This window comes from Stegodyphus dumicola, chromosome 7 (genome assembly GCF_044657685.1).
Source record: "Stegodyphus dumicola isolate Sdum_Otavi_A_Nest chromosome 7, ASM4465768v1".
Lineage (NCBI taxonomy): Eukaryota > Metazoa > Arthropoda > Arachnida > Araneae > Eresidae > Stegodyphus > Stegodyphus dumicola.
The window spans coordinates 201,988,945-202,010,732 of NC_140774.1; the positions used below are offsets into that span (position 1 = coordinate 201,988,945).

General features: G+C 34.2%; 1 protein-coding gene and 1 long non-coding RNA gene across 9 annotated transcripts in view; one reads left to right on the plus strand and one right to left on the minus strand.

Annotated features, from left to right (window-relative positions):
• The window catches only part of LOC118191481 (zinc transporter ZIP10-like), a 166,003-nt gene that overhangs the window by 120,605 nt on the left and 23,610 nt on the right, over nucleotides 1-21,788 (minus strand). For 3 of the 7 annotated variants that reach the window (XM_085821236.1, XM_085821232.1, XM_085821233.1), the window contains exons 1-2: nucleotides 6,192-6,469; nucleotides 5,758-5,864 (exon numbers count right to left, since the gene is read on the minus strand). The gene's annotated coding sequence lies outside the window, so the exon portion shown is untranslated. Of the gene's footprint in view, nucleotides 1-5,757; nucleotides 6,470-21,788 lie in introns of those variants that run through there. The other 4 variants (XM_085821237.1, XM_085821234.1, XM_085821235.1 and 1 more) reach the window with 2 other exon arrangements.
• LOC118195065 (uncharacterized) overlaps nucleotides 6,482-21,788 on the plus strand; it is a 94,830-nt gene continuing 79,523 nt past the window's right edge. For both annotated transcript variants that reach the window (XR_004759194.2, XR_004759192.2), the window contains exon 1: nucleotides 6,482-6,617. This is a non-coding gene — a long non-coding RNA (uncharacterized LOC118195065). The remainder of the gene's footprint in view (nucleotides 6,618-21,788) is intronic.

Below are 21,788 nucleotides of genomic sequence, written 5' to 3' on the forward strand. Positions count from 1 at the left end.
AATAAATTTTCTTGATTTAAGGGATAGCCAATATGAACAGATCTTTCAGATATTTCTTTACGTTCTTCATACTTGAATAGCTGAATATTCGTGTTTCGTCCCAGTGCGAATCCCGGTGAATAAACTGGTTGCATGGATTTTTGAGTTTTCCCATGTGCAATGTAAACGGGATCCAATTTAGAGAGACAGAAAATCAGAAAGTTTTCTGAGACAAAGGATTATATCAATAAATTTGTATATACAATTTTTTTTTAATTTGAGATTGTCTCGAGTAAATTATAGAATAATACAAAAGTAGAAGTATTATACGCACATTTTACATACAATAATATAAAAATAACTATTTACTCGATTCCAAGAAAATCACGTCTCTCCTTCAAAGCCCGAGTGTCATCACTGGCGATCTTAGAAGGCCAGTGGCTCGCTTTGAAATAAGTTTGTTAATAAAAAATTTTTTAATGTTTGACAAAATATGAAAGAGGTAATAAAACAAATTCCAAATTTGGGCTTCCAGATGCCCATATTCGAATGGAGGACTACGTTATTCAAAATTGGATATCTCTAGCTACCGTTGTTTTTTCATAGTGCGAGAAACATACATACATTCATGCAGATTCTTCGTTATTTAATTCTTTAAACGAAATTAAATCAGGGATCTAATATTGGGTGACAACAATTTGAAAAGTGAACCGACATTTATAGTGAACCGACGCAAAATGCCAAAACGAAATCAATAGCCCTTCTGGGCTAACTCCCTTTTCGCTAATAATGATCTTTTAAATCCCCCGTGAAATATGAAGCCCTTGGCTGACGCTCCTAATAATGACATCTGCGCAGAAATATCATTGATAACCAGTTCAATCACAGCATAAATTCCTGATCTAGTGAAGCAACGTTATCAGGAAACAATCATCCGCGACACAGAACATATGCTAATACCGATTAAAATCCTTCCTTAATAAGAACAGAAAGCGATGCATTCAGATTTCGAAATTTAAATGATTTTACATATGCATTCTGACTAACCAATTGCGCTGCACTTGAGCTAAGAGATCACCTTTTCCATCACTGCAGAAGCTTTAAATTGTAATAATTTGACACGCTACTAGGCAAACATCCTTACTTTCGAAAACTAGGTCTTGTGTGCTAACTTCTTTGAAGGACATGCTGTGGTGAGTTTATAAAACACTGGCAGATCAACACCCTGAACTAAATGCCTCTCGTTACGCTTAAAATGCAATATTTATGAAAGAGAATCTCATTGGAGTTTATAAATTAATTTTAACGAGAGCCAGTGACAATTGATCATTCGGTTGCAAAATCTGTACATAATTTTCAACGAGGTCGTATTTTATGGCGTAAAAAAGCCTAATTCATTGATCATAAAATTGGCCTTTCAGTCAGGTAAGAAATTTAATATATCGAAATTGATTAAAGTAACATAAATAATGGTATCTGCTGCTGTAGACATATATTACATAGGAATGTCTTCGTATTTCTTTCAACGAAATATTTAGCGTAGGAGATTCAGTTTATTCGGGTTACAGGATGAATAACAGTACTTGAACGCATCCAAAATGCACTAATTTGAATAAGTAATGAAAACAAAGCATAGCAGAAAAAACATTTTTAATCCAAAGGGGCTTTGTCCCTGAAGAACTATTGTTTTCGTTTTGCGATTTTGCGTCGAATCACTATAAATGTCTGTTTCACTTTTCAAACTGTTGCCATCAAATGTTAGAGTCCTGCATTATATTTGAAGAAATTAAATAATGAAAAATCTGCATAAATGTGTGTATATTTCTCGCATTATAATAAAACAACGGTACATAGAGCCATCGAATTTTGAATGACGTAATCCTCCTACGAATATGGACATCTGGAAACCCAAATTTGAAATTTAGAATTTGTTTTATTATGGATTTCATATTTTGTAGAAATTTAACGAATTTTTGAGTAACAAATTCAACGATTTGAAAGCGAGCAATGGCAACAATCTACGGGGTGGGGGAACCTTTTTATCTGCAGCGCGATGAACTGTGTATCGGAAATTCTAAAGATAGGCTCATTTTAAAATTATTTTGCGACATTGCTATTGAACTGAAATTTATGGTTTAAATGCGAAGAACATGATATTTAATAAATAAATAAAGGTAACACACAAAATGTTAAAAAACGTCCCTTCGGACGTAATTTAAAATCTGAAACCTTTCAGACATTTTTTTAATGGTTTAAAATTACATGCTTTATATCTATCATTTACACTCAATAGATGGCTCATCAGCGATTATTTTTACACCGAAGAGAAAAAGAGTCTTTCAAGATTTTTAGAAAGTTAATTTTTTTTAATCATTACAATATTGTTTTTCTTTAGCAATTTGTGAATGGCTATAAAAATAGTGTTTTTAGGGTTTAGATTATTTGAATTTGGCAAATGCCAAAGAGAAAGGATGCCTTAGTGGAAGAAACTATTAGTAAAACTGGCTAGTATTCAAGTTAACCCGTGGGAAAACCAGCCGTGCAGCCAGCCCGTTCACCTGGGTTCGAACCCGAGTCGAACTACCAGTATTTAGAGGTCATAACGAGAAAAGAAGAGTTGCTGCCCATAAAATGCGTTCTAAAAGGAAGCAAATAATATTTATGTTATATTAGAAATTCCCTAACCTAGGAGGTGTGGTTTTCCCCGTGTGTAACGTCTATACGAGGCAGTTTCCCTTAGAAAGTCTTCAACGAAGGCATCCCTCCCTTTAGGCAGATAGCCCTCATATGCTTTGCCATAATTAAATAATCCAATCCAATCCCTAACCTAGGACTACCTGGATGTGGGGTTGGGGAAACAGCTTCGGCAAGCCTAATGCGCCCAAGACCCCACCAACATAGGTAGCTTCGGTAGCCATTTCATAGCCCACAGGGAAAATAAAAGAGTTTGAATGAAAAGGCGAGAAGCTCTGTTGCGGAATTTTTTCTTCTACAACAGAACTGTTCGTTGCATTAATTGTTTAAAAGAAATTTAATTAATATAATATATTACATCAGTTACATCGCCTCCCTAACTAGATGGAAATGAAATGGCTCTTCTAGATGACGATGGAATAGAAATATTAACTCTGAATAAGTAATTTGAATTTGGCAGCTAAACAAATAAAAACTAAATAAATAAATAAAATCAATGTGTTTGCAGATCCAAGAGACAAATGTTTTGCTCTGCACCCGCTCGGTATTTCTGCCTGCGGGGCGAAAAATAGAGCTTAGGTACAAAGAAAGACAAATAAAGAAAGGTATTTTGTTTTGAAAGTAAAGATAATTTCATGTCATTTAACACGATACAGAACGAAACTGCTCAGCTGCCATTACACGTGCAATTATTTAGACGAGGGGCAGAAACTTATCAATTAACTTATAAGGTATTTCTCCAGCTTTCTTAGTATGCCTTCGTGGTGTAGTGATCAGCCCGCTCGACACGTATTCAAGAGATCCGAGTTTCGATTCCCGGCGACGACATTGCTCATTTTTCATCTCTCCTGCTTTAAAAAACCTAATATCTCTACAGTGGCTACTATTAAAAGGTGATGAATTATGATTCTCCACCACCAGGATTTGGCGATTGGGTCCCCTAAAACCTCAGTCGCCCTTTAAAAGAGGGAGTATATAAAGTATTGCTCCCGCCTTCTTAGCATGCCTTAGTGGTGAAGTGATCAGTACACACGACGCGTAGTCGAGAGGCCGTGGTTACAGTCCTGGCGAGGGCACTACTCATTTTTCATATCTCCTGCTTCGAAATAACCTAATATCTCTTCAAACTAGCTTTAGCAATACCTGAATCACATGTGGCACTACTGTGAAGGTAGAAAATAAGGTATGTAGGTAGCTTACCGAGGACGGGGACCTCTGATGTCTAACAGAAGTAAACAGGCATGTGTCCTACGCCCTTCTCTAACTACAGCAACAGCTCTCTGGAGCCGCTAGATTGCACCAGAAGATTATTGAGGTTGTGAAAGGGAAGTACATGGCCTTACAATGGTAGGATTGTATTACAGATTGAGGAGGCAAGCTGTGGTGTTACAAGACATACACATAAAAACACAAGCGCAAAATACATAAGCAGAAAACAAATAAAACAGGTACATACACTTAAAATAAGGGAGGTAGGAATTTTACTCTGCAGACCCCTCGACGAGCTCTCTCCTGCTTATGCGGCTGATCGGGACGGGAAGATCAGCCGCAAAAGCACCACCCCCGGCCCCGAGTTGGTCATTCCATGGAAGTAAGAATTCCGTTCAGAATGAAATGTTGTTTAAAAATGCATTCGTTTCACATACTTAGGACTCTGGACTATCGTAGAAAAATAATATATATTTATTTATTTATACGTATATTTATGACGTAATTACAAAATGTTTACATCTGATTATTTCAAAACCCATTGATGGTAAGTTACTGAATGTTTTGATCTCCAAGAATGGATCGCCATTGTTTCAAAGCAGAGAATGGGCAAAACTAGTTAAAGACTCTCCTCTTACTTCCTACCATCCTACCTCTATGGGTCACTCTCTCTCAGTACTTTAGGAGTGAACAAGTAGGGGAAGAACCAGAACCTGTTTCTACGATGGTCCGTGCAAACTGGACAGGACCTGTATACTGTCAGTCTGTCTTGGGCTGCATATTAAATTTAGGTCAACCTTTGAGCCTGCTATAGAAGAATGGCGCTAATCGTGCATAGGCTGCTCGACGGCCCCATCTAAGCCTGCTCTCTTTTGCAACGTAGTTTTACAGAGGTGCAGGCCCAGCTTCTGCTTGTACCTGCATAATTTACACAGTCATAATTATAGTATGACTGTATAATTCACAGTCATGACATACCAAACTTTTCCTTTATTTTTTGATACGTCTGGGTTCATCTATAAGTTTTCAAACTATCGCAAATCTCAAAACATCTTTTTTAATGTATTTATAGAAGAATAATAACATGCATATTAGAGACCGCAAATAGTAAATTAAAATCTGCGTTATTTTATGATCGACTGTACTTAAAATTATTTTGTGATAATTTTCGCTTAAATTATTCATCGTTTGCATATTAAATACTTGCCTTGGTTAGAATTAAATTTTAGCAGCCACAGATTAAAAGATTATTTATTCACTAAGTTTATTAAAAGTTTCTATTTGCCTTAGAATATTAACTTGTTTAGGATTAAACTGAAGTATATATAACTCATTACTAATTTTTGGTAGTGGAATAATAATTAATGACTAATTAACCCAACTCCATTTTTCTCCTGTTGTGATGTTGTCTATAAATGTAACATTCTATATTTACCGACCTTTTCATAGAACATTTTTAGACGTAGCTGGTTAAATCAGTTATATTCTCGAAATAGTACATTTTGCACTTTTTAATGCTTAAAAATTAATAAAACTCACCTATTAATATATATTACAATTAGAAAAATCAATTCATTTGAGAATTGCTTTAAAATTGACTTAAATTTTAAATGAATTGTATTAAAATTAATAAAAGAAGGAAAAAATAATAAAAAAGGACTGTTCTTCATATTTAGATTTAAAAATTTTTAATACATATTCTAAGCATTTTTTTTCTTTTGCATATATGCATATTCATGAAAAGAAAAATGAATAGTTGCCATTATCACAAATTAAATATAAGAACTAATTATGAGGTAATAATATCATACCTATTAAGCACAGTAAAAAAAATACACAAAGAAATATAAATTTATAAGTGAAATACGCACTTACCTCGGGTTCTTGATAAATTTCTTTGTTGAATTCTAAAAACTGTCTCTGCAGCTGAAGGTTCCAATTTGATTGAAATATAGCAATTATTTCTGTAGACGTGATATGAACTGCAGAAAAAAGTGTGAAAACTGAGTCTAAATAACGTTAAAATTGCTTTTTTATATATAACGGATTATTCATTCTTAAGATTTAAGGAGGCAAAAACGAAAATTCAGATTCAGAAGGGAAATTACTAGAAATACTTTCAAATAGGAAAGAAATTATCGTCAACTACAGGCAGCAATACTATAAAGTTCTCCAAAAAAACTGCTTATTTTCAAAGCCAAAAAATACAGCAGTCTCTAGTATACTTTTTTGTTTTTCCAATTCAGAAAGCCAACCAAAATATTGTTAAAAATCGCTGTCAATTTTCGCAAAAATCATTACTTCTTTACCTTGATAAGTTGATTTTAAGGCAGCGAATGTCACTAAATTTCACTTCACATGACGCATGGAACGACGAAGACTGCCAAATATTTTCAAATAAAACCTCCAACTGGCAATCGGTCTCATATCTGTCAGACTATTCGATCACATTCCTGTTTATTTAAACTAAGAAATAACTTTTCCAGAACTGATTAATTCAGATTTGATTAGATAAAATTAATGAGTCAAATGCTTGAAAGCCACGATATCAAACGAACTCGATCCCAATCGCATTGTTGACATTTTTCAGCTGCAACTTGTTCTCACCGAGCGTAACTGTAACTATGCGGTAGACAAGAGACCGAAACGAGGAAGCCTCTTTTGTATGGAAGAAAGCGTTTTATAAACCAAGGTTAGAGTTCGTGAGGCGTGGTTCACTTTCTACTTTATTTCGTGTAAGTTGTCTCTGTTATTTACTTCGTTCTGTCAGCGGCATTGTCGTGATAAGATTACCTTGTAATTATTTCCGAAAAAAAAAAAAAAAAAAAAGTAACTATGGTTGCTTTGTTGTTCAAGTAATTTTTACTGTGCAATATCTGTTCTCTTTGTAGACTTTTGTAAATATCAAGATGAATTTTTCTTTATTCTGAGATTGAATTTTTTTTACATTTGATTACGGCAAACCAATATATTATATATATATATATATTGTGGAAGTGTTTATATGGCCCATTTTCAAATTTTGCTTGCACAATGCTCTCCCAGAAGAAAAGAAAGAAAATTGATAAATTAATATTTAAATTTTAATTTGATCAATGCATTGCATAAAAATAACTATAAATATATTTCTACAATTAAAAATATAAAAAAATCTATTGAAATTTTTAGATCAAAATTTAGCAAATCAATAAAAATAATTTGTCTTCCCCTTCGTGTCAAGTTCATTACCTTGAAATTATTTTACCCCCAATTAGTTTCTAAATCTGCCTAAAGGGGGGTACATATTCAGAGTAATCAAACAAAGCTTGACTAGTTTATCTATGTCACTGAATATGGACTGCCCGTTTTAGACAGATTTACAAACTAATTTTGAATATAATAATCTCGAGGTATAGGACATGACATGAAAAAGAAAACTAATAATTTTTCTATTGATTTCTGAAAAAAAAAAAAAACTTAACTTCTAAAATTAACTTTTATAGTGAGTATAACACACTAATAGTTCATATTTAAAATAATTAAACTTCTTCATTTAAAAAAATAAATTAGGTTACAAAACAAAAAGATTGAATAGCATGAAACTTGAAAGGGACAGGCATTTTTGCCTACGATCACATATTTTAAGATTTCTATAGTATTCAGTTGATTTTTTTATATTTTGAATTGTAGAAATATATTTATAGTCTTCTTTACGCAATACGCAATGCATTGCTCAAATTAATCTTTAAGCATAATTTATCTTCAATTTTCTTTCTTTTCTTCTGGGACAACATATGTAAGCAAAATTTGAAAATGGGCCACATGATCCTTAAACAATACGAGGTTTAGAGACCCGCACAATGCGAGCTATCAAAAATTTTTATTTAAATATTTATCCTATTTTATATACGTTATACATACATATATCTGCCTGCTCAACAATTATTCACTTATGCATTTTTATAAACTTTTAGGATTAAAAAAATTTTTTGGAATTATATATTTGTTCATAGATTTTGATACTTGCACTTAATTTACATGCGCTCTCAGAATTTAAATGATATTGTAGATTAGTTCGCAGCAAAGAATTTATTTGTAATTTTATTTCATTTAAAATTTAATTAACTTTAATTTGCTTTTTACGAATAGAGAATGTTTGTTAAATTCAAATTTCATTCCTCGCAGCAATGGCGCAAGAGAATTATTTAAATTTATTTAACTATTTATTCTTTTGAAACAGTATATATATATATATATATATATATATATATATCTTCTTTTCAGTTGTTACGTTATTTTCTTCCTTCACGATTGTACGGGGTTCGTATGGATTTGGTGTGAATAATGACAACAGCACTCGATGAAGTATCGCAACACACTTTATTTAGCCAATATTAATCAGGACAGCTCCAAAATCACGTTTACAGTCGTCGAAGAACTACTATAAACACGCTGACACGATCAGCGACACAGGCTTCACAATGTCAGGCTATAACGGTGCATACAGCTTCACTGCAAAGCACCAGAGTACAGCTCCCGACTCTGCTCGCTCGTTCTCGGAACTCCACATACTCTCGAGACTCTACACGCTACAACTCACGATACACTCGAAGATACACTAGAGTACAACCCCGACTCTATTCAGTCGTTCCCGGAGCAAAACACACTTTCTCGACGATGCACTAACCACGATACACTAAGAGACTCTTTCGCTGCACTCGACGACCCACTCGGCAATCGCTGACCGACTATCAACTCAATCAACTCCGCACGGAATAACTAACTATCTCTATATTAACTGACTCCGCGTGCCAGCAGGGTTTATGTAGCTTTTGGCTTGTGTTCGAGAACATTCTGGGCTAAACCGGTAAGAATTCGTTTCAGAAGGTTCTCCATCCGTTTATGGCATATCGCCAATTTTGTCACCAAATCTCGCCAAATGTGGCAGCCCTGCCTTCCCTGCCATTTTATGGCAACCCTAAACCTGCTTTGCGGGGAAGCTGTCTTACCGCGCTTGGACATTTCGTCACAATATATATGCATATGTCAGAAAAAAAAAATAGGTAACATAAAATATTAACTTAAATTTACAATAATTTTGTAAGGACATTAGGTATTTTTTGAAAGCAGAAGTGAAAATGAGCAACGCCCACGCCGGGAATCGAACCACGGGTCTCTGAAATACGCGGCCAGCGCGCAGATCACCACACCACGAAGGCATGCCAAGAAGGCGGGAGAAATACCTTATATCCCCTTTTAAAGGGCGACTGGGATTTTTAGGGAACCCCAGTCGCCAAATCCTGGGTGTGGAGAATCATCATCCACCACCCTTTCAGTTCGGGCGCTACTGTAGAGACATTAGGTATTTCGAAGCAGAAGAGATGAAAAATGATCAACGCCAAATGCTTTGCCTGCGGCAGTAGAAATTTTTTATTTATTTTTACAGTACCACAAATGTACGTGTTTTTCCTCAGAAGTTCCTCGACCAATGGAACACTTGTATAAAAAGTATCGGTAAACAATATCCGGTACTCAACAATAATTTCATATCTACATCCTCGGAATGTGCTTTTAAAATTCTCGCTTCATCCTTCCTTTAATAAATATGCATACTGTACGTATAACCTTCCGGAAGGAAAGTTTGTATAGTTTTATCCCGCACTCGTGTCTCTTGCCTGGTATATAATAACGAAAACTGAGAAGTCCTCTCCGTGGAAGCGTGCTTTCGTCGATTACTATGCTTTTACCGGGTTTCACGGTATTTTTGAAATTACGAACAATTTTATCAAGAATGTTTCGAAGTTTATACAACCGATCCTCGGTTCTAATAGTAGCATTGTCCGTAAATGCAAATATTTCAATATCGATGTAAACTGATCGCGTTTCATTGTTTTTTACTTCCTTGTATGAAGTAAAAAGGAAGTATTGTAATCGCGAAAAGTTTCAGACAGCATATTTCAACGAAAATATCCATTTTGACCGCTATCGAATGCAATTTAACGATGTTTTTGCGTGATATCTGTACGTAAGGACAGAATAAAATAATCGTTTCCTCCAAAAAAATGATAAAACTGCTTTAAAATTAATTCTGAAGAGAATTTTTCTTGGCGTCTGTACGAACGTATGTACGTACGTGCGTACGTACGTATCTCGCATAACTCGAAAACGAGTAACCTCAGAACGTTGAAATTTTGTATATAAGACTACTATAACATGCAGATGTGCACCTCGTATTTTGGTTGCAGTCGGCCGCACCAAACGTATATAAATACTATATTTATATATATATCCACTCTGTTACTCGGCACAGTGATCTCAGTTTCTTTACTCTTACATGTTTGTAAATTGTATAATTTACAAAAATGATTGAATTATGTTGTTCTTATCTTCCGGTTAATGTTTTTATGCCTTTCGTAATTCTGGAAGCAATATTTGAACAATTATCAACTATTTAAAAGCTATTTAAGTGCGGTTAAGTTTTAAATAACATGGCGGACATATTTGTTTACATTTGAAACAGCAGAATTGTAGATTTATTGCCAATCTAGAGAGACTAAGCTTCGCAACAACAAAGATAACGCCTGCATTTATTATTGCCAATTAAATCATGCTTAATCCTTTCTGGAATTTTTTCGAGGAAATAAGTGTTTAAGATTTACTTCGTAATTTTAATAAGGATATTTTGAGTTTTTATGTATTTTTGCCTTGTCGCGAAGTGAGAAATACTCAATCGTCTGTGAAAAACTGTTTCTTTTCTGTTTTGTTTGCTTAATTTCTTTCATCCATCATTCTAGCTTTATTATAGTATTTGAATAGAACATGTGGCAACGATAAGATAATTCTTCAAATGATATAAATTTTGTGCATTCAGAGTGTCGTTATAGTAAACAAATATAGATAATTTTAAAGAATGCATTTATTCTATTGTGGTTTATGCGCTGTCGACGAAATAGATTTAATTCAATCCAATCAATTTAAATGAAATTCAAGAAAAAAAATGCGTATAATTTAATATTCCGTACAAGGAAGTCATGAGGTGTCTACATCAGATTTTTTTTTATGCGTGCACTCGCATATATCTCCTTCTTTGACCAGTAAAATCTAATTTCGGGTAACTGCACTACACCCATAATTAGTAAAATACAAATAAAAGTATTCATTTCACCTTTCGTAACGTGCTTCCAGGCTTCTCGATACCTTCTTGCTACCAGCTGCCAGATTGGATATGCACTGTATTGCATATCTATTTGTCTCTTTAACGACCATCTTGTACAATGCAAAAGGATCGTCGCAGTCCGTCTCTTCAATCAAACATTTTTCTTCTTATGAATACGTTTCCTCTACTGTACTTTTTTCTCTCATTTTTTGCCATTCCGCATCATGATTTTGTTCTTCTACCTCAGACCCCAAATCTTCCTGCGAGGTATTTCCGTGTCTGATGATTTGAGAGTATTCTTACTTTTCGTGTGTTTCTTCTGATTACAGATGTGAATTCATCAGACGAATCACTAATTTCCATATCCATTGTATATAATATTTAGATGGGTAAAAATTAAAAATTAAAAATGCTAACCACCTTTTTAGAAAATTTTTACTACCGTTAGACTTACCGGAAGAAATGTGTGCTCAGAAAATTCGTTATGTCAAAACTCTACTGACCTCGCACCTCACAGGTACTTCACACAACCTAGATTACTTGCAAGGCACACTAAATGCACTCTTTCTGCCTTGCCGTCAACTCTAAACTCTCAGTAAATCTCACGTCGTCTTCTAAATGCTTAATTCTCCCTAATTACTAGGTCACACACTATATATTCAAAACGTGTGAGCTGGGGCGTATTCATTCCCCCAAAAGTCACAGATTTGCTTCAATATCTAAGGGCGGCCCTACACTTCTAGTTGGGCCGCCGAAGATCCAGAGGCAGATAGAAGCTCGCTTAACTAAAGCTCACCCCCAGGCCCGCGATCTTCCAAAGGAAAAAAACGATTTCCGGAAAACCGTGCGATGGTCCTCGGCCACTTAGCCCGGGATATATCTTTTTGTCAGCGTCCCAAGTCAGTGCGAACAACCCCCATCAACTTGCACTTTGGAGGTTTTCCCCGCATTTCACATTATTCGGGCCTCGAGTGCCTGGCCGCCTGGAAATCGTCAGTCGTAGGTTCGACGAAATCGCCGCTCGCACTCAATTTACGAAAACTGCTTACATTACGTCTTAACACTATTTTCGCCATGCATATTTCTTACGTGCGCCGCCGTTCTCCGACGAACACGCGCAACTAGTATTTCCTTTTCCTGTACGAAATTGACAATTTTTTTGCTTCGTACTATAATTGTCTCTTAATAGAATAATGTTCACAGAATTGCGAGCGATAGTGAAAGTACGCGTCAGACCTCTACGTTTGAAGAAAAGTCGAAAAGAGTACACCAAAATTAGGGCTAAAACTGGTACCGTCAGATTTATCTAACATTTGCATGTATCCACAAACTGATATTGCCAAATTCGAAAAACTGCAATTTTCTTAAAAATCGACTTTCCCCCAAACTGTGGATGATTAGCTAAAATCGATTTTAGATTGGTTTTTAACTCGCCGAGATCTACCGTATTTGACGGCATATAAGGCGCCCTTTTTTTTCCTAAATTTGGTCTCAAAAAAAGCTACCTGCGTCTTATACGTGAAAGACACAGGTTAACTTTCAATACTGAATGCTATTTTTAGCCCGGATAAAGGTCTAGACACACATAACTTTTTCTACATCTACATGTGTGTGGCCTTCTCAATAAGGCTGCGTCTTATATGCCAGTGCATCTTATATGCCGTCAAATACGGTATTTGAATCAGCCAGTGGGAATAACCGAGCAAGAATTGAACATTGGCGCTGCGATGCCCCACGAAACGGACCGCTAATACAAGCGCCGCCACACGAAAAGGTGTGGTGTGTGTGGTGTATTTTAATTATGGCAAAGCACACTAGGGCTATCTGCCTAAGGGGAGGGATGCCTTCGTGGAGGACTTTCTAAGGGAAACTGTCTCGTATACACGTTACACATGGGTAAAACCATGAAAACGCACATGCAGCCAGCCCGTTCGCGGGATTCGAACCTCGGACCGAACTATCAGTGTTCAGCGACTTTCCCGCTCGGCCGCTGGTGGGCCTGCCACACGAAAAAGAACAATGAATATCCTCGCTGCCGTCAACGTGTTAAACAACTTTTAACTAGTGTGACCAAAAATTCAAATTTCACTTAGTGCAACAATACGATCAACAGAATATCTTTCTTCCTCATATTCTACTTTCACGTTTGGGAAGCACCAGACCGTCAAAATTATCATCTTTTTTCTTACTAATTTTCTATCACAGTATACCCAATAAGCATATCCGCATCGAAATTCTTCCACTACTAAATTTACCATTCAATTTAATGTTAATATTGCTGCGAAGTATGCGGTATGCAATGACAGCCGTACATAGAGACAGGTCATTCTTAATAGCTTCTGTACACTTCTTCCTGATATGCAATGTATAGTTAGCATAATATGAACATAATTTCTCTCACACTCTTTCCAAGAATTATCATATCTGAAAGCAATATATCAAATAGGCAAAAAACAACATTTAAAAAATAATATTGTAGCTCTAAAATTATTTTTTTTAAACAGTCAGCTGATATTAGCCGATATGTTATTTGTATTAATCTCTGACTTTTCTTAACATCATACTTTAAAAATAGGAATAATGAATGAAGTAGTTTGACATTTTCTCATTTTATTTCATTTTCAAAAATTTAACTGTTCCGGAGGCCGTCTGTTTACCTTGAAGATTATTTTTCGCCAAATGATGCGTTAAATTACGAAGAGATAGTAGAAAGTGTTAGATTAGATGAATCATTCGGATTACGGTAAAGCTCAAACGGTACCGGTTAAAAGGAAAACATTCTAAGGGAAACTGTCTCGTATTCACATTATGCAGGGGGAAAACCACGAAAATTCCTATGCAGCCAGCCAGCTCACAGATTTTTGGAAGAGCTGAATGAGCAGTATACAGCAGTGTTACCACTCCGCCGTGGGCGCGGAGAGGAAGTTATAATTTGAAATAATTTTAACATGAATAGCCAAAGCATTGGTCATAGCATAGTTCCTTAAAATTAATCACCATTTTACTTGATGGCAGTTACCATTTTACTTGATGGCTGTTACCATTTTACTTGATGTCTGTTACCATTTTACTTGATGGCTGTTACCATTTTACTTGATGGCTGTTACCATTTTACTTGATGGCTTGATGAATGTTTTGTGATTTTATTTAAGTGCGACGTGAATACAAGCTAATTTTACTTGGAAAGTTCATAAGGTATTGTTTCCCTCCTTTGCGCATGCCTTCGTGGTGTAACTGGAAGCAAGCTCGATGCGTATTTGAGAGGTCCGGAGTTCGAATAGAGCGGGGTTTTGTATATTTTTCACGTCTCCTCCATTGGAGGAACTCCTAGATATCTGCATATGTTTCAACTAAAATATTCATTTCAGTTTCAATGCATATGTTTTCAGTTCGATCTATAGTAATATTTTTATACGATTAAATTCGTAAAAGAGTATAGAAAGAAACAGATCTTTTAATCTTCAAATTCTTTTTTAGCTGTGTTTTAATTTTAAACAGGAGTATGGACTTAGTTTTTTAAACTGCAGCAGGAAACAATATTTTTATTTTTTAAAAAATAAAATATTTGTATGCTTTGTTATATTTTTTAATGTTTTATGTTATTTCTTAAATATAAATTTAAAAAAATAATGGTAAACTTTTCTTTGAAGAATTAGATTATAATCTGAAGTTTCCAGACTGCAACTTTTTTCCCAAAACCTTTTTATATATACATGCAAAATGCGTTTCTTTACGTATATAATGCATGGCTTTACACTAACTAGACTAAGTCAACAAATAAAAAAATTCCTCAAGAAAATAATTCTTGCGTTATACATAATGTGCCTATAAACTTGGTCTTCGAAAGTGAAATTCCTCTTTTAATACTTTGCATTTTTTTAAAAAAAAAAAATAATAGTAATAGTAATCCGTATTTTATTTATATTTATTGTTTATTCTTCCAAATAAGGATATGCGTACATTTACAAAAATTCACTTAATTATATATCTTCAAATTTGTATAAACAAAATATAGGCAATAATTAAGAAGGAAAACAGAAAAAGGGAAGCAAATATTAGGTTACAATATCAATATGGAACATCCTAAAGATGAATGTTATTATTTCATTGCTTAATTTTAATTTTTGACTCATGCTGTATACGTTTACTCCCAGCGAATTACACTCAAAGGCCTGTGACTGTATTGAGTAGCCGAGTGGATAAGTCAGTTTCAACTTAGCTAATCAGCATACTGCATGGGTGTTTTCGTAGTTTTCCCCGTCGCTAACGTTAATACCAGCTAATCACTATAAGGGGAAAAAATCTGTAAATTATAAATTCATTCCTCCTAGGTATATCTCTTGTGATTTGTCACATTCTAGTAAAAAATGAATAAATGAAATAAACATCTTCCCCCTTAAACTATCAGCATACCATCAGTATCCAAAGTACAGCATTGGAGAAGACGTCCATTATTCTACAACTGAGTTTTATTTTCTTCAACAGAGTAAATTTCCGTGTATGCTCATCAGTGTAGTGGATTAGACCGCTAAACAGGGGTGGTTGCATTCGGGTTCAAAATCCGGCGAATAGGCTGGGTGCATAGATATTTCCCTGTTTTTCTTATGAACAACACCTACTTTAAATTAAAGAAGATGTATAACCGGCTGCAGATTAACCTTAACAACGATTTAGAAAAAGAAAAGAAATTTTTTATCATAAACCACCAGCGTTAAACAAAACTCCCTACTAAAACTTAAAAAAAAAAAAAAAAAAAAAAAAAAAAAAATGAAAATGAAAATGCGTGGGATTAGAGAAGTGACAGCATATGATGTCTGCTGAATTGCTGGATGTACTCTGCCAAAAAGCTAAAACTTTCTGTCTGATACTTTCCTCGACACAATGACATTATTCAAGTTCTCTTGTAAACGTTTGAACAATGATTTAATTTATGTTAACCACGTCAATTTATTGTTCGTATTAAACTGCTGCCTAGAAATTCAGTAAATTGTTAATAGAGTTTATGTGTTATTTACGGCTTTCTTTATTCCTATTTCTTGTAGTATTAACTGAACTGCCCTCGGATGAACCGGATGAACGTGGACGACGTTCACGGTTCTCCACTGTTAATTCGAAGAGTACTATATGAGCCAATTTTGTTTAGGAAGTCCGCCCACGAAGGCGGTTCCTTCCTTGCGGTAGATAGCGCTGGTGTACTTTGCCATATTCAAGGAAACAAACAAAAGTGTACTACACTCAATTTTTTTTTTTTTTTTTTTTTTTTTTTTTTTTTTTTTTTTTTGCAAAATGTCAGAAGCTAGTCAACTTGCAGATTAGCCATAAACTGATAGTAGAAACAATATAACATTGATACTGAAAAACTGCATTCTTTTCCCATCATTCTGCGTCTCATTTTGAACTAAATTCGGAAAAAGGAACTCCAGAAAATCTTTCGCAATTTATCAAACATTACTTCCTTCTACGAAGTAAAGAAAGTACAGTAGAACTGCAATTATCAGAATCAATTGGGACTGGGCCCTAATCGGATAACTGGATGATTTCGGAAGAAGGGGTCTACGTACACTTTAATTAATTACTGTATGTTGAAAATGGGAGAAAAAAACTATTTTTAAAGAAAAAGAGGTTATAATTAAGGGGGTTCATAAACATACACCTTAAACCCCTTATACACCATAAACATACACCTTAAGCCCCTTATGAGCTTCAAATTATGCGACTGTTGCAAGAATTGAGATATTTTATTTATTTAAAAAGTAATTACCTCCAACCTTTTACAGCTGACTACATAATATAGCTGCTTTGGAAACTAGTAACGAGAAAGTTTGTGTTGCCACAAATATTTTTGTAATTTAATCCGCTTTGTCACAAAATGTTTCGTCATTTTTCCACCTTGCGCGCATGATATTTTAAAAATGGCTAATGGTACACACTTGAAATTTGATGGAATTCTTTATATGGGCACTATTTTCTAACTAAACCTAAAACCTGATGAATATTTTAATATTAAAAAATTTTATGCACGAAAACATTACAGATTTTTTAAATAAAATACATTTTATAAACGCAACTCCAAATAAAATAAAAATTTAACATGAAAGTCTCAGTTTTTTTTTTTTTTTTTTTTTTTTTTTTTTTTTTTGTTTTGTTTTTGTTTACAGTAGTTTTCAAATGTTGTAAAAGCTATATATAAATGTTGTAAAAGCTATATACAATGCAACAGATAATTTCAAACTGTGCTCGCAAGGTGAAAACATGACGAAAATTTTTGTCACAAAGCGGATTAAATTATAAAAATATTTGTGGCAACACAAACTTTCTGATTATGATTTCAGAAAGCAGCTATATTATGTACTCAGCCATAAAAAGTTGGAAGTAATTGCTTTTAAAATAAATAAGTTATCCCAATTCTTGCAAAAGTCACATATTCGAAGATCATAAGGGGTTTAAGGTGTATGAGCCCCCTTAATTAAAATGAAAAGGCAACACTTTTGCTTACATGATATATACCGTACTGCACAGTACTTGCAAGTGCTGAAAGTCATTGCTTGCTGAACATCTGGGTCAAAGTAAGCTGCTTGACAAACACAAAATTTCTTAGCCAGCCGTTACTTGCTTTAAAGGATGAACAACTAAACTTCTGAACTAAGATCTTAGCTTTTCCAGAAAGCATCGGATGTTATATTGGGTTTCCCATAGAAAATTGGTGCAAAAGCCACTTGAAAGTGACATCTAAATTTGTGTTTGTTGCTGCATTGAGTTTGTTGAAGAAATTCCATCTTCTTTTTCAAGCAGTAACACCAAGTTTAAAAGTGTAGGTTTGCTCCTTTGAATGTCTGAAATCGTTGATAGTCCAACACTAAGTTTCCGTCTTAATTTTTTTCTTAAACTCTGAAAGTGATTCGGATAGTCGGAGTTCGGATAATTGGAATTAATGTATTGTAATCGCGAAAAATTCCAGGTGTCATGTTTCAACGAAATTATCCATTTTGACCGCTCTCAAATCATCCTTTATACACTTTTTTTTTGGCGTGACATCTACATGTACGGGCAGAATTAAATGAATATTTTTTTATTATAGTTATATATACCTACTCTCTCATCTGATGAATTCTGTGATTTTATTCTTATATATTGGTAAATTGTGCATTTTTTGCCTTAAATGTGATTGACTTTTATTGTTCTTATGTTCCAGTTAAGGTTTTCATGTCCTTTAGTTTATCTGCATGTAATAGTTGTAGAATTATCAATTTAAAGTTTGAATAACAATAGGCCTGACGAGGCCGCCATTTGTTCACATTTGAAACTCTTTGTAGAATAATGAATTTAATCAGTTGGTACGCCAACTTCAGTGTCTTTTTGTCCAAAAGTTAACTTGCAGTTTTGAGCGCCGAAAAGTTTGTCTTCCTGTCATAGCTTGATAATGCGTACAAACTCTAATTTTATTTGTAAAAATTGATTTTTTAACAGTTTTAACTGTATCTGGTGTTTTATGTTCTTCATTTTACAATTTTCAATGAAGATGTTTTGAGATCATATGTATTTTTGCCTTGCCGCTAAGTGAAAACTGAATGATTGAATAAGAAATATCTCTAATGAAACTCGAGGAAATAAGTTTAAATGAAATGCAGCAAAAAATATATGTTGTTTAACAGACAGCACAAGGAGTCATGTGGCATCCACACCAGATTTTATTTTTCGTTTTTAATAATGCTGGCCTTCTGTAAATCGTTTCCAGAAGCTTTCTATCGCAAACTGTAAAACTCATTTGAAATGTTCAAATGCTTTGTAATATTTTATGCCAAATAATGGGAAAAATCATTGCAAAATACAACTGCGATTTTATTATTCATTAAAGCGTTGCACTCTAGCACTAAGAGCATTCTAGGAGGAATGATGATGTCCCTCAGTCCTGTTTGACGGTATGGCATTTGTTTTGCAGGCATGATATGCATAAAAGTTTACAGTTTAGAGAGATTCTGCTGTATTTCGTTATCTGATAGCTCATGAAAAAACAATAACTTACATGTTCTTTGTAGTAATTCTCTTCCTATATTATCAACTAATGCATCGCTTCAGCATAAGTACGAAATTAAAAGACAGCTTTCCGAAGACTAATATTTTATAACTATAAAGGAACGTAAATAGAAGGCATTTGAATGAAACAAACAGCTTAAAGCAAAAACTTGCTTTTGCTTTGAATTAATTAAAGAAATACGAAAAATGTTGCGGTTGTCGCATTAAGTTTAGATTTCTTGATATTGAATACCTGCGCAGATGACCTCCAAAATCAAGTTCAGATTCATCTGCGCAATTGACAAATTTAAATAAATAAATAAATAAATGGATGACTTCCAGTGTCGCTAAAGGATTTCAAAATAAATCAGAAAAAAATGACCGAATTCGTGTATTGCCAATTAAATTCAACGTAACAGGAAATACTACTAGTCTCAGTATTAGATTAAGTATCCTGATGATTTCAACGATAAGTATAAAGATCGTCATACGCTATTTCCCCTATATGCAAATTTAAAAAACTGTTTGCCACCTCTCGCAAGCTTATGGTTACAGCTGAAAATAATACGGTTATATTTCATTTCCAAAACCGTACGATAAAATCATTTTGCTCCGTTTCGAAATTTTTTTACTTAATGATCTGCTTCGAAAAATAAATAAATATTTAAATACGGTTATGTACTTTTCTTTGTGTAACGTAAAACAGGTTAAATGTTTTCTGTATATAACGCAAACCGCATAAACCGTTGTTGTGTATACCGCATCTTTTCGTGTACTCCCCCTATCACTTCCTAGTAGCAAGTAAAGGAAGTATCGTAATCGCTAAAAATTTTGTGTTTCAGATTTTAACGGAAGTGTCCATTTTGAAAATTCTTTTGTTTGACATCTGTAGGTATGAACAGAAGGACTGTATCTTCCAAAACGGATTGTAATATGGATTTTTAAATGAATTTTTTCGTGACTTCTTTATGTATGTACGCATGTATCTTGCATAACTCAAAAACAATTAGCCTTAGAATGTTGAAATTTTGTATATGGGACTGCTATAACATCTAGCTGTGCACCTTCCTTTTTTACTACAATCGGCACTACCAAAACTACATGTAGTATGTATATATATGTAATAATAAAATTCCATAATCAAGAATACACTTAAAATTCTAACTGTATGTTCTTTTCATTTTTAATGGCGACGGTCTCTTATTTGAAAGTACGTGGAATTAAATCCACAGCCCCGTAGAGCAGTTGTTTTTCCCGCTTTTTCTACACGTACAGTTATAGAATGTTCTGGAAATATTGAAAGCGAACTGGATTGGCTGACGTCATTTCTTGGAAGCTCCGCCTTTCCAGAGGCTATAAAAGGACTCACAAAAGAATATCGGGGCTTTTTCTTAAATGTCACGATGCAGTAAACTTCATACAAAAAGTTATTAGCAGTTCTTTTTTATTTACTCCGGATATCTGATTTTGTAACTGCTATTTTCTCCTGAAATATAATAAATGGATCCTGTTTTTTAAAACTTATTGTCTGATAATTTAACCTACGACAAAAGCTGGTACATCATATATATATATATATATATATATATAATTTATCAAGCAAAGCAGTAATAACAATTTTGGTCAAGAAAACATCTTGCGCAATATGCTGCAAAATAAGTAAAAAATAAAAATTGTAGAAAGCTCGCCTAAAAGTTACCAAGAGCTGCTGCTCCAAAAGGTTAAAGACGTTTTCAAAAATTAATACACATGAAAAGCAAATCATTAGATATGTAAAACATAAATACAATAAAATTAAATAACAGAAAAAGTTAAAAAGTAAGCGGAAAATGGTAAATTAGCCCAATTCGACATCCAAACAGGCTTTTCAAGGGAAATTTCAATTATTTGAACGTCGAATCAAGCTAACCCCATTACGCGTTTCGCCGAAACAGACAATTGAAACTTTTTCGCTAAAAAATTTTTGACAAAGTGTCTTGGAAATTTTAATAGTCTCAATTCTCTGTTCCAATTTCCCGACGCGTCCGCTCAGAAAGACACATTAAGGTGTTAAAATATGTAAATCAAAATCAAACTTTCTAAATCTAGTCTAAAATTAAAATCAAAACGAAAATAAATAGCGATGAGCTATTAGTCCTTAAAATACAAATATATTCGGGCTGGGCCTGCAAGCTTAAATATTAACAATTTAATTTTTAAAAACTGTAGATTTTATGAAACTGTAAGAAAACCTGTAGTTAATAATCAATATAAAATAAAATTGAGAAAAGAACAACTCAGTGGGTCTTGCTAAGACCAAGAAAAAGTTGTAACAAAAGAAACAAAAAAACTGACCTTTGGCGATGTAAAGCTGTCCCTCTGGAAACATGCAGAAAAATGGCTGCTAAATTCAAGCGTCTTATTTTTGGATGACGTAGGTAGGGGGGAGCGAAGAGTTGTGGGCGTTTAGCCAATGCGAAGTGATTTTCGTTATCTGTAACCCGTCTCCTATTATCGGAGGGGGCCGGAAACCTCGTGAACCGTGTGAAGAGCTCAAGAAATGGCGCTTGGCTTGTAGAAGGATGGAAAAAATTCTTTCGAAGTGAAAATGGCAAATTCAGCTAAAACTATAAAAACTTGGCCATTAAAGCATGAGAAAAAGGAAAAATATATATATGATGTACCAGCTCTAGAGACAATAGGTTATTTTACTAGCAGAAGACATGAAGAACGTGCAATGCCCTCGCCGGGACTCGAACCTCGGACCTCTCAAATACGC